A 13,218-nucleotide genomic window follows, 5' to 3' on the forward strand; every position below is an offset into this window, starting at 1 on the left:
ATGATCGAAATAATGCCATGTAAAATTAATTGAAAGCAATAAAAATAAAAATGAGAGAACATAAAATACTTTTTTATAAAATTATTTTAAAAGAAAAAGAGAGAGGGGGGAGAGTGAAATATTCTAAGATTATATTAATGACAGTGAAATAATTATCCAAAAAATGATCAAAAACTATAATGTTAATTGATTATAACATTATCTCATTTATTAAGTAAATGTCTAATTTGACTAAGGAAATAGAATAAGGATTTTTATATATAAAATATTACAATTGATAAGTGCAGCTATATTTTTCTATAATTTTCAATAAACAAGTAATAGATGTTATATATAGTTTCACTTTTATAAAGTTTACTACACGAGTATGTCAACAACTTCGTAACAATATATTTTTACATACGTCGCTTATATATGTCCATAACATATGGCATAGAGATGAGAAAAAGATAGAAAAAGTAAATAGATGACGAAAAGAAAATGACACTTGGTGCAGAGAAGGAAAAGCAATTCCACTCTCGGTTTCCTTTTTCCCGTCCTCTCATTCCATCTTCCGATCTTATTCTCTCTCTTTTTCTTTCTCCTATTTTTTGTATTTTTTCGCCCGACATTCGTCACTCATGCACCGCGTTTACGATTCGACATGAGCGGGAACTAGGATGAGAACCGCGTCCTGCCCGTGATCCCCACGGAATCGTAACGATTGTAATTTACATAAGCTTTCTTTTCATTTCGATGACAACGTCACCGAAGCTCCGATAGCAGAGAAACGAGGAATAGTTAATAATAGAGAGGATCGAAGAATTCTTTGCATCTTATACTTCAGATCATCGTGATATAGCATGGAGTTTTCAACAAGAAGAACGAAACTACCTTATTTACATCATATACTCTGATTATCTTCGCGATATATCAAAAGTCAAAATAAAATAAAAATATGGAATACCATTACTGACGCAAAAAGTAAAAAATATATAGTTCTAAGCAAATACATTTTAAAAGAGGAAAAAGAATAGACTTGACAAATTCTACTCTCTAAACTTTCAATAAATAAATATATTTTGCTTATTTCTTTGAACGAAAATTTCTTTTTCATAAAGGAGAGATTACCTACTTGTATTATTTATATCTTTTATATCTGTAAGTCTACAAATGGATTTGAATATAAATGGTCATATACATATATAATTTTTTTAGATTATTTGAATACGTTTTAAACGTAACGATTTAAACAAACAGTCCTCGAGTTGCGACTTTGTAAATGCTTAACTGTAAGAAGCGTTTGATTTCTCTAAGCGTTACAAGTATCTCAATAATGATACTATCGTATCATTATAGTGCGAACATATATCGCAACGATAATGCAATTATCACCGGACAAGCTATCTCTCGCTCGGTTTCTCAGGAATCGAAGTTCTCAGCCCTGCAACGAGTACGTGACTGGCCGTTCTTCGCCACTCGCGGTATCTATATTTGTGCTGCGGCTCTTTAATGAAACGATATTATCTTTACGACTCGTTCTCTAGATAACAGGGTTAGAGAGGCCGAGACTATGCGAGCAATGCAGCGCGTAATTGCGGCTCATGCGTCTCTTCCGCGAGTGAAGATTTTTACGTAAAATTGCACGAAACCGCTCTCACGATCTATTCGGCCTTGAGTATAATTCCTAGAGTCGGTCTGACCGGCGCGGAAAACTTTATAATAGCTAGCTTTTCGTGTCTTATGAATATTTCCTAGTAAAAGTTTTGTAACTGCAAACGGTTTTGGTCGCCTTGTAACACATCTAAAATTACAAACACGTCGCTGTGCGATGATTCAAAGTTTCATTCTTTTTGAAATATGTTAGAAATTTCCAAGGAAATTTCTATAGCAACAAAGAATATGAATCGAAGATTTGTCGCTTATTATGTAGATCTTATACTGTTACTCAAATATATTATAAATTAATATATTTTATCATATAATGATTATATAAATCATAAAATCAATAAAATTGCTGGCGTAACTTACTATCAGAGTATGATCAACATGTAACGTAAATATTTTCTTGCGCAAGCTATGTAACTATCTCTTATCAGTGATAAAAAGATTCGATTATCGCAATTAAAAAAAGTACATCGATATTTATAACGTCGTAAATATACCCATCGTGTGTTTATTCAGAGTTGTCTTTACATTTCATCTCTTATCAATCATATCACATACAAATGAAAATATTATACGAATGCAAAATTCTCCATTAATGCAATTTTATAAAATAAAAGCAAATTAATATTTTACATAAAAATCTTTCTTTGCTCCTGTATTTATTGCACTTTTGTATTAATTGTTACTTTTTAGTTTGTTCTATGTAAAAAAAAAATTCTGAACGCAAACGATCCATTAATCTCAATTATTGTAAGCTTGTATAGATTGTCCGAGCAATATGTAGATAAATGAATTCAAAAACGTTCAATCTATTTTGATATACGCGTAGAACGTGCAATCAATATGCAGATTATTTTAGTACAAATCTATCGTTTGCCTAGAGAGAACCGTCATGCATTATCAGTATCCCTGTAGCCCAGACTTAAAGCGGATGTTTCTGCGTTCAACACAAATACAATAAGCATATCTATTGCAGTCTTGTTCGGAAGTAATCATCTTCGCGCGTTTTGCCATGATTGTTTTATTTCTTAAAATAAACTTTTAATTAATTTTTTATTTTATTTATGATTTTTTAATATAACTGTGTTATCAAATATTTTTAAATGTATTTTTAAATCTTATAACATTGTTTATCTCTTTTTCTTGGTGAAATATTTTATCTTTCCACGGAAATCTATTCATAAAAATTGATGAGAATTAAAAATAAATAAGTTTAAAAAAGTTTTTACTCGATATGTACGGTATTTCCGCTTTTTTGTTTAGTTAATCCAACATTGAGTCAATATGTAAGTTATTTTTCCAGCATAAATAGAATATATATATTTCCAAGAAAAGATGCGCTACGCGACATAACTTCTTCTTCGATTTGCGTAGAGTACTAGAGAGAATTTTCTTTCTCTGTAGACAACAGAATTCTGAAGACGGAAGGTTGACACGAATCACGCGGTATTTACTTACGTAAACATAAATTGCGTCAGGACTATCGCACTCTTTTCATTATTAATATATTGGAGGCATTTTATACACCTCTCATATATTTATCGTGAAGTGATTGTATCACGTGAAGAAGTGATAGACAAAGCAAAGAAGAACGGCTACGTATGAATCATTATTGAAATGTAATTGATTAGTAACATTTGTGCGTGTTAGATTATAAACTATATAGGAGTTCCTCGAGTTCCTTCATTCATTCACCGAACCAACCCTTCGGACAAGCTGGTCCTGGTAAATGACCAGTCACCACCATCCCGGTTTTACCTGAAACTAATTCGGCAACAAGCCCGTGCTCGGAATATCCAACGCCGAGTTACGAGCGGATTAGTTTAAATCGCGAGGGTCCGAATGCGCGGCTCGTATTCGAGCCTAACACGTCACCACCCGGGGGTTTTAATTATAAGCGATACCCGGACGTCGGATTAGATGGTATTTACTTTGAGCGCGCGAAAACAGGAACCTGATAATAATTTTAGAAATATAACATAAATTATGATAATGGACAATGGAAAATAGAAACGTGCAAGTAATAAAAATATTTTTACAAATTTTTGATATACTCGGATTCTGAGGCGTTGAACATTGTACTTCGGATAGTCATTTATATCAGTCTACTTTTGATCTCCAGAATTATCGACCAACGCAAGGCGAAGCGGATAAAGACAAGGAAATAATCTCGTATAATTCCTGAAGCAATCGAAAACGTCGATTCTAGAAACGGGAGTGCACTCAGCCTTACGATAAAAGCAAAGAAACTCGAATAATCTAATCGACCAGTATCTATCATGATTACTGTTCGAAGCACCATTTTTTTTCGCAACCCTCGGCTTCTCGCCCTCCGTGCAAAAAAAAATTAAGTCCATGTAAACGTACGACTTTACTTCTATAGTAAATATCTTGCTTCTTTCTTATTAACTCCGTCTTGATAATTCACGTTATTTACTTATTGCGATAAGTGATAAATGTCGATAAAATCGATTTATGAGTCGTCAAGTTTACACGACTTATTGACGAAAAGTTATGAGAAATAAATTGTAAATTGAAAAAGGAAGTGCGCTACATTTTGTACATACGAGTATGTAATTTAAAATGAAAATAAAATATGTCATTTTCTTCGCGTATTATCTATAAAATGGAAAAGCAGGACTTTAACATCGACAAAATTAACATCGAGAATCGATACACTCGATCATTTTGTGTCTACGAGACCGAATCGGATAGCATTGACTAGATATATCCTTGCAGAACAGCAGCGCGGACTCAATTCTCTTCGCCATTGCGACGCATATAGCGAGCCTTGAATTTCTGTCGTAATGCACCCACGGGCCGTACTTCCATGCTAAGCCGGTATAACTCTGGCGGAACAGCCACTTTCGTTGTGCTTTTCCGCGGCTGGCTGACGACAGCGTGGGCACATATAAACGTTGAGGGACAGAGGGGAAGGGAAAGTGGAAGATGGACCACCATAATTCAGAACGAGTGCTAAAGGGAGCCTCGTACGTACTACTGTGAAACTCTCGCGTATACCCAGCCGCGCTATTACGAGCGGTACAGGCGAGCGAGCAGGCTCGCGCGAAGCGAAGAGGTTCGGAAGAGCAGGCACTCTACTCATAAAAATACCGACGTGCGGTAGAGGGACCAGCAGCCGAGGCCGGCGAAAATAACACTTCAAGAGATCTTACTTACGAACGATGTAGAGCGAGGAAAATTCGCGGAGAAAACGACCGCGGCATTAACAGCGAACGGAGGAAAAAATCGATTCTGGGTCTTCCCTCGCGACGAAGAAGGAATCGAAGAAGTCAACCCCAATTGGAAGCTGCCTTATTTTCATTCCGTAAAGCTCGGTCTTTGTTTAAATTCTCATATTGTCTTGTAAATGTCGCTCACTAAATTTTATAAATCCTAATATTGTATTTTTAAGAAAAATCTTAATATTAGAATATTTAATTAAGAAAAGCTAAATTTTCATTCAGCAATATATGCTGCGATACACAGCTTATATTTAAAAAAATATTTAAAAGCGTCGGAGAGAGAAAGAGACAGAATTAAATAAAAAAAATATGAGATAATTTTTTTCATATTAATTAAATCAGAAAGAAATAAAATATATAGCTCTGCCGTGCAAGTAGCCAAGTAGCCATCGAACTAAAGATTCAGCAAATCGAGAGTTCCTATTTCCCTTGAGGAAGCGAAGTTGTCGCCCTTGTCAAAAGAAGTCACGTACGCGACGTTCAAGAAGAAAACTGTCGTTCCTTTCACAGACATTGCCCGATACATTTACCTTACGCACGTTTCACAGCCTCCCGAACGAACAAAAGAGGAGAGATGGAGAATGAAGGCGTGATGAGAAGGCGAGGTGGTAAAGGTGTCGCGTTCTCCGCGCGCGCGATGATGCTTTTTACTCTCCTCTTCCTTCATTTCTCCCAATGTCATCCTTAATCCTCTTTGTATACCGAGTAACCCCGAAGCCGACGCCATCAGCGGCACGCCACGCAGCTCATTCGCGAATAATGCATTTTGTTCCCTCGAAGGTGTTAATATCGACGCCACCGCATCACCTCCGTAACCCCTCCCCACACTCTTCCTTCCTCCCTCTAACCCATCTCCGACTACTACGCTCGCTTGCTCGCCTTCTTCGGAGACGCGCCATTCGAGGGAAAGGGCTGTTTGTCAGCCTTCCTTCATCGATTTGACCGTCGAGCCGCGTGTAGCAAGCTACGGAGATGAAAAGAGAACGAGATATCTGAGAAAAGAGGAGAGTTACGGCAAGCCTCCTATTATCGACGCCGTCCCGCTAACACAAAATAAAATTAGCGCTCGTAACGTTTTATACACCCTACCGTCTACCGGGGGCAACGCGAGCGAGAAAAGGATGCAAACAGGAAGAAAAGGGTGGGCTGCTTTCCGCCGTCGTTTCACCCCATCCCTCCCATGCTACTCATCGCCACGTCCCTATCCCCTCTCCCTCTTCGTTTCCAACCCCTCGCGAGCCTGTCTCACTCTTACACGCAAACTCCATTAGGGGTCCTGGAACTCGCGGGGAATACCGTATTATGACACCGGAGGGCTCAAGGAAGAAACGAAGAACGGGAAGGGAACGCGAGAAAGACGAAGAAAATGAAGGTACGCGACGAGTAACAAAGACAGAGAAGAATGGGATATGCAAGAGGAGAGAATGCTTGGAAACGAAGGTTTTCCCTTCTGTGACGACCTCGCTTAAGCGAGGAATTATAAATATACGATCTTTTTTGCAGATCGCGCCGGATATGCAAGATACCAGTGCATTACGCGCACAGGAAGATATTTAAAACATCCTCCTATCCAGGAAGAATTCTCAGCGAGTCTCGGATATCTCATTTTGCTAGTGTTTTTTTTTTGCGATTATTTTTGTTACTTAACAATTTTGCCGTCATGCATTAGCTTCGCGTTTATATTTTACGAGCGGTGTCCCGCGGATTATCTCGGAAAGATGTACATACCATGTCAAATTTGCCAGCATTCTCCAGTATAATGCATATATTTCAAGAATACAGTTATAAAGCTACTTCCTCTCCAACAATAAGTTAAAAGTCTCATCGAGATAATGGATATCTCGCCGAGATATCATTCGAGATATCTATCGTGGTAAAAAGTCATGATCGTGATACGTTATACATTCACCTTCGCGCGAGACATCGATAATGAGTATTATCAAACACAGTGCGATATCACATTTATTAACACGAAATGCCGCGCGTAGTATAGCTACTCGGAATGTGTGACTCCAGTATTATATATCGACAATGCCTTTTTATTGCATTCCGTAGAACCGGAGGTAAAGGATGAAACGTGCGCGAGAGTATTTTAAGCTCGTGTTATATAGGTACTTCGAAGAACCCCGCAAGAACCGCGCCGCGGATTTTCCCGCCGTTTCGCGAGACCCCTGATGATGTCGTAACTTTTCAATATTTTTCTTCTTTTTTTTTTATCCTCAGTCGTGTTTGAATGTACCGACGAAATACGCGGCGCTACCGGCGTCTGGAAATGCTTAGATAAAAGCCAACTCTTTCATCCGGCTCCGGACTTTTATAGTAAATCTTATCGGCATGTTTATGGTATCGAGTATGTGTGCCCCTTCACCCCCCATATATACACAGTCGAGGGAAAAGAAACTCTCGGCATTACAAATATTATTAATTTTCATCGAAAAAATATTGTTTTTTATTTTAAAATTTCAAAAATTAAAATAAAATTTAATTTCGCTAAAACCGGCGTTAATTACATACCTTAAGTACGATTCATAAATTATATGCAACATTAATAATTCGTCAATGCGATTGCTTATCGAAAGAGGTTTTCTTTTGTACATGGACTATAATAAAGTTATATACCGGTGAAAGTAAATTGAAAATAGCCATTCTAATCTTTCTACGTCGGCACCGTTTTCCTTGATCAAAGAATAGCGGAAGTGGTTGAGATAGGTAATGCACTACAATTTCGTTTCGTATCTTCCGCTCGATGCGCCGTCGCTCACAGTTCGTGACTGGAACCGACAAGGAAAAGGAAAATTTCATGAATTGAAGCACGACAAGTGCGCCGCCTCCGATGAACGAGCTGCGCCACGATGGAGAGGAAAATCGATAGCGCGTCTCAGCTTCTCCTCGAGAATTTCTTGCGATCGCTCGTCGAACTCTCACCTCCGACCGCTGCCACCACCCACCCTCTTCCCCACCTATCCTACCATCGGCGGCTCTCAACTTATCCCCCGCGCCGTCTTCAGACTCGATCCATAACGGTTTTTGCCCGAAGGCACCGTCGAGGCAAAATAGTTCGAAAGCCTCGGGTCATCCATCAAAGTAACACGGTTCTCGTCGACCTCGCTCGTAAGATTCGCCGACCTCCGTTTAGCCCTCGCGAACTCGACGCGATGAAGATCTTAGCCTAACTCTCTCGATACGATCTCCACGATAGCTGTGACGTAATCATCGGCGGTGTAATATTTCAAGGTTGAACGTCATTTCGTCTCGCTCCTTCCTCGTTTCGTTAATTTAGCGCACACGTTGCATCGTCGATAATCCGCGATATCGAGAGTGTTTGCTCGTCCTTTCTCTTAATGAACCGAAAGCACGCGATATATCTGAGCATATCGGAGATCGGGATCCGTCGATGTATCGAAAATAGAACGAAAATGGGAAGTATCCACTACCCTCTTACTTGCGTTAGAAATGAACTACTCTGCCGAACGTTATCCAACCTCGCTGGCGTAACTAACGCTTCCGTTACCCACCCGATAACTGGTTCACCGTCGATTTACGAGGTTTTAGCTGTTCTTAGAAGAATGATGGCAAGACAGCTTCGCGAAAGAAGGAAGAACCGAAATAGAAAGAGGAGAAAGAGGAGAATGAGAAAAAGAAAGGGAGAAACGTTTTATCTCTTACACTCTATCGTTTTCCGCTCATTGCTCTTCGGGGCAGCGAAAAATCTCGGGCGATGCGGTTCCGCGGATCCAAGGACGATGAGATAGAGCCGCGAGTTGTATTCCCTTTTAGCGCGATTCGGCAATTCCCCAAAACGGAAATGAGACCCGTCGTCTCGTCCGATTCTCCCCGATTGCAATGTTTCACGTATCGTCGATTAACAGGGGTCACGCGCCAAGATCGGCACTCGGCGTCGCGTAATTAAATGATAAGGATCAATGGGAATGGCTGCTGATTTCAACTTTCGACTAAGTAAGCTTCTACAGTGATCCGAGAACAACGCGACAATACGATGGAATAACAATGAGAAGGAGGGAAACTCGCCATGCATCGAACACTTTATTAGAACGAAATATCGTTATCGAAGTTACTTGACGCGCGACATCTTTGTCGTAGAATAACATTGCATCCACCGTATATGGTAGACAGGTGTAGTAAACGTCTATTTGTACTCGTCTCACGCAACGATCGACGACTATACGTTGATACGTTACGGTACTTTCCAGTTACGGCACACTTTCCTCTTGACATGCTAATGTCATTAGTAACTCGATATATAATAGTTCTCGACGATTTATTTGTAATAATTTCAGGTAAATTTATTTTATAATACAAACAATATTTCTTCTATCATTAAAAAATATTGATGGAATTTAAATTTTAAAAATCATATTATTTGAATGATGTAATTTTAAATTAAAGATAACGAAATTTTATTCGCTTTGCATATATCGTATTTTCTTTTTTTCTTTTCATTGATCTCTCAGCAAATAACCGGATATAAAGATTAAAGTAAAATAATATCTCTCAAAAATAAAATCTATATAACCATATAACTATAATTTATTATTATATTTATTTTTTATAAATATTATAATGTCAATATAAGATTTATAAAATAAATTATTTAATTTATATATTATTTATATATAATATAATATTAATATTAATTAAGTCAAATACCGTGTATAGCAAAAATAATGTAAAATCATAAAGTCAAATTCTATGAAAAAAAAAAGAGAATCTATCGTTACTTATATCTTCTTTTTTTTATGTGCAAAAGAAAACGGGACGAAACATAACAAGCCGAACAGGTGCGCTCAGGAACCATGATGGAAACGCAAGCCGACTTCCTCGTGCACATTAAGTATCTCGATTATTCTGATAAGCCTCTTCGCATTCGCAAAACAGGAAGCGTTAGCCCAATTTTCGACCGGGGCCAAGTCAGGTTCGCACAACGGCGAAGGGTAACGCGAAGGGCCTCGCGTTCCCACGCTCGCACTTCCCGATATTTGACTTTCCAATTAGCGCGTCTGTTCGAATTACTCGGCTCATAAAGTTTCATAAGCAAGAGAAGATTTCGCGATGCGTACAAGTGCACGCGTGCCGGCGGAGAACGGCGAGTTTCAGCGCGATTTATTACTCAATTTGTCGGGAGAAGTATCGTTCTTTCCAGCGCCGCCGATACGGCCTGGAAAATGATTGCTGTAATTATTTTTCAAGGACTTGGTGCGGGAAAAAGCGCGAGTCTGTTGCGAGAGTCCGCAATAGCGATAATGAAACCGACGCGGGACGTCCCGTCGACGATGCCGTTAAATATCAGAGAGCGAGAGAATTCTTCGTAGAGAGTGAATTGCATACTCGGAAAGATCCGGGCAAAAAATAGAAAGGAGCTAATACTACACCGTGAGTACTTTTTCCTTATTCGTCAAGAATTGATTGCGCGTTGTAACGTCGCTAAAGAAGCAGTGTGACGCGTTGTTTTTATAATGTCTACACGTTTAATTGAATTTCTCTTATATCGAGAAAGAGAGAGAGAGAGAGAGAGAGAGAGAGAAAGAGTAACAATTCCAAGTCAATATAAATTGAATATCACTTATTAAAATTATAAAGTATAAACTGCCTAAATTATGATTGGAATATATTTGTTATTTATCGTGTTACTTATTCCGTCTATTTTGTTGATTTTTAATTTGTATCTCGGTATAGAGAGAATATGTAAAGAGAAAATAATTCGTTTTACATTTACATTTAAATATTGTACACACTGAAAAAACACCGCAAGGCGAGTGAGTTAGATGTGAGAAATAAAGAAATCAAATACCTGTGCGCCAAATAATTCAATTAAGATATTATTGGATTAAATCAACAGCTGAGGATAGTTCGTATCATTTCGCACTACGACGAAAATTAATCGTATATCTTCATTTATCGCGTTTATAATTGAATACTGAAAATATCAATAAATCAAATCCGTTTTCTTCAGAGAAAATTTAAACAAAAAGTTTATAGAATATTACTCCGGTTCTTCTTCTCGAATAAAATGTTAATACAAATACAAACAAGATAACATATAATGATAGTTTTAATCTAAAATAATTGATTAATCGTATCTTTACTTTCACACATATTATTTTTATAACGTATCTATATCTTTAATATAATATTTTTTCGATTCAGTCTACTCGTACTTTTATCGAACTTTCGATTCTCCTCGAACAATGAAATAGATAAGTATAATATACATATTTATCATTCAAGAAAAAATATCAATTTCGCGCATTATGCTTCCTTCTCTAAGGAAACTACGGTGGAAAAGTGAGAGAAGTCTTGCCGATATTTACAGACTTCGTACATGCACTGACGACAGGGTGCATAACATCGCAGTTAACTTGCATCAAAGATAGGCCTTAACGAGCTGCATTTGCCTACGTAATGGAGGTTACGTCTCACTGATAATTTCCGATAAGTGCTCGACCGCGTTAACTAGAGCAACCACTAGAGACCCTTGCCACCTTGTTGTGCCTACCATCAGCATCGTAGTATCAACGATATCTACATTGCAATAATACCATCTACCACGATATCTAATAACGAATAAATTATCACGGTATAAGATTTAAGTTAATAAACCCTCCTTTTTATAAAACAACTGTCATAGTATATATGCCTCACTGAGAAAATCATACGTTATGTATGTATATTCTCTAAAATAGATTATATTTTCTATTATCTATTATCACTCTTTTAAAACTTACCGAATTGAACGAAATACGTAGATCGAGAGACTAAACTCACTGAATTAGAATTTTCTTTGTAGATTATCTTACCTGCAACAAAAAAAATAAAATTGATTAATGCTTCATCATATAGTTATTTCTCGTAAAAATTGTCAAGAAAAACGACGCTTAATTCGTCAAACAATATAGGTATGTCTCTCTTATAAAACAATCTTTATACTTAAAAAATGTAATAAAAATAATCAACGCGCATAAAATGTCTATTATAAAAAAACAATTGTGATCGTAAGTAATGGAACCCGAAATAAAACAATGTTTCGGAATTATATAAAAAGTCGATGTCCTGCAGGGATAAAGCGATTTCACGGTCGATCGGAAGAGCAACGACGGAACAGGTAGATGCGCACGCGTACATAAGTTTATAAATAATCGCAAAGCCGCGTTTGGTGCAATGGATAACGGACGCGCGTGTTCGCAGCGTTAATAACGGTAAGTAACGCGAAGCGTGGCAAGAAAGACGGGGATGAATGCGCCGCGGAACTTGTGACTGATGGCGTTTCCCCGCGAGCCACTTTGTCAGCTGTGCGTCCGCCATCGCGAAACCGCTCGCTCTGCTCCGAAGCAACAAAGTGCGAAGCAACAAAGTGCACATACGCGACATATTACTCTCGTCGCGGGTTCTCTCGTCCGTTCGGAAGAATTCCCGGGATCTTGACGCTGCTCGATTTGTCAAACTCGTTCGCGGCGAACCTGCGGCGATCGTTCGAAATCTCGGCGAAGTCAAAAATGCAAATCTAGGCAATTACTAGCGGCAATAAGTCGCTTTAATTTTTTTAAAGAGATGATGTAATTTTATCCTCAAGTTTCGTAAAACTGTCACCGCGTTTTACGTTTTCTCTCGATGCTACTACGACCTACTTTGTTAACTCGCTCCATTAAGTACTTTGAATAAGGCCTGTTTAACTATCTGCTATTTCTTCATAAATTCTCTAAAGAATCCTTGAATTTCTTAGACATAGATAATCCATCGCGACTTGAACAACAAGTTATATCATATTTAAAAAAAATTGAATGCAGATTTGAACAATTAGCAGTAGCAATTCTAACTTTTAAAGAGACTGTACAACTTTGTCCTTATACAAATTCACGATCCCGCAGTCATGTTTTCCGTTTCCTCGTCGACGAACATAATAGAGTTATTATGTTCTCTAATTAATCGTCATAAAGCTGTGCAATTACGTTTTTATACGTTTTTCGCGTGGACTATTCATGGATATTACAAAGTATAGACAGAGCAAACCCAGTTGAGGGTCTTTGAATCTTTTCGGAGCCGCGAGGAAATAATTTTTCAACGTTTCAATTAAGCGAAAGAAGTCGTTGACTGACAGCACTTAATTGAAATAAAATCGACGGGCGGTCAGCGTCGAAATTAAATTTTTGTCTCAAACAAAGATTGACGGCGCTACGAATAAACGGCGTTTGCGAGCGAAGTGCGTGTAAACGGAGCTGTTTAATTGCCGAAATATCATTGTGCATCCCTCACGAGGGAGAGCCGCGACGGTGCGGCAGGGGCTAAAAGTTAGGGGAGCGAGCGGGAGAAT

At 38.2% G+C, this 13,218-nt stretch overlaps 2 protein-coding genes across 3 annotated transcripts in view; both read right to left on the reverse strand.

Moving 5' to 3' along the window:
* The window catches only part of LOC145945937 (Krueppel-like factor 6), a 332,032-nt gene that overhangs the window by 283,956 nt on the left and 34,858 nt on the right, over window positions 1–13,218 (reverse strand). The window lies entirely within an intron of this gene.
* LOC145945956 (uncharacterized) overlaps window positions 1–13,218 on the reverse strand; it is a 195,661-nt gene that overhangs the window by 175,541 nt on the left and 6,902 nt on the right. Inside the window, exon 2 of the mRNA XM_083055269.1 lies at window positions 11,636–11,707. The gene's annotated coding sequence lies outside the window, so the exon portion shown is untranslated. The remainder of the gene's footprint in view (window positions 1–11,635; window positions 11,708–13,218) is intronic.

Source organism: Prenolepis imparis, unplaced genomic scaffold, assembly GCF_030444845.1.
Source record: "Prenolepis imparis isolate NDT839.2.m4 unplaced genomic scaffold, iyPreImpa1.0 SCAF_2, whole genome shotgun sequence".
Lineage (NCBI taxonomy): Eukaryota > Metazoa > Arthropoda > Insecta > Hymenoptera > Formicidae > Prenolepis > Prenolepis imparis.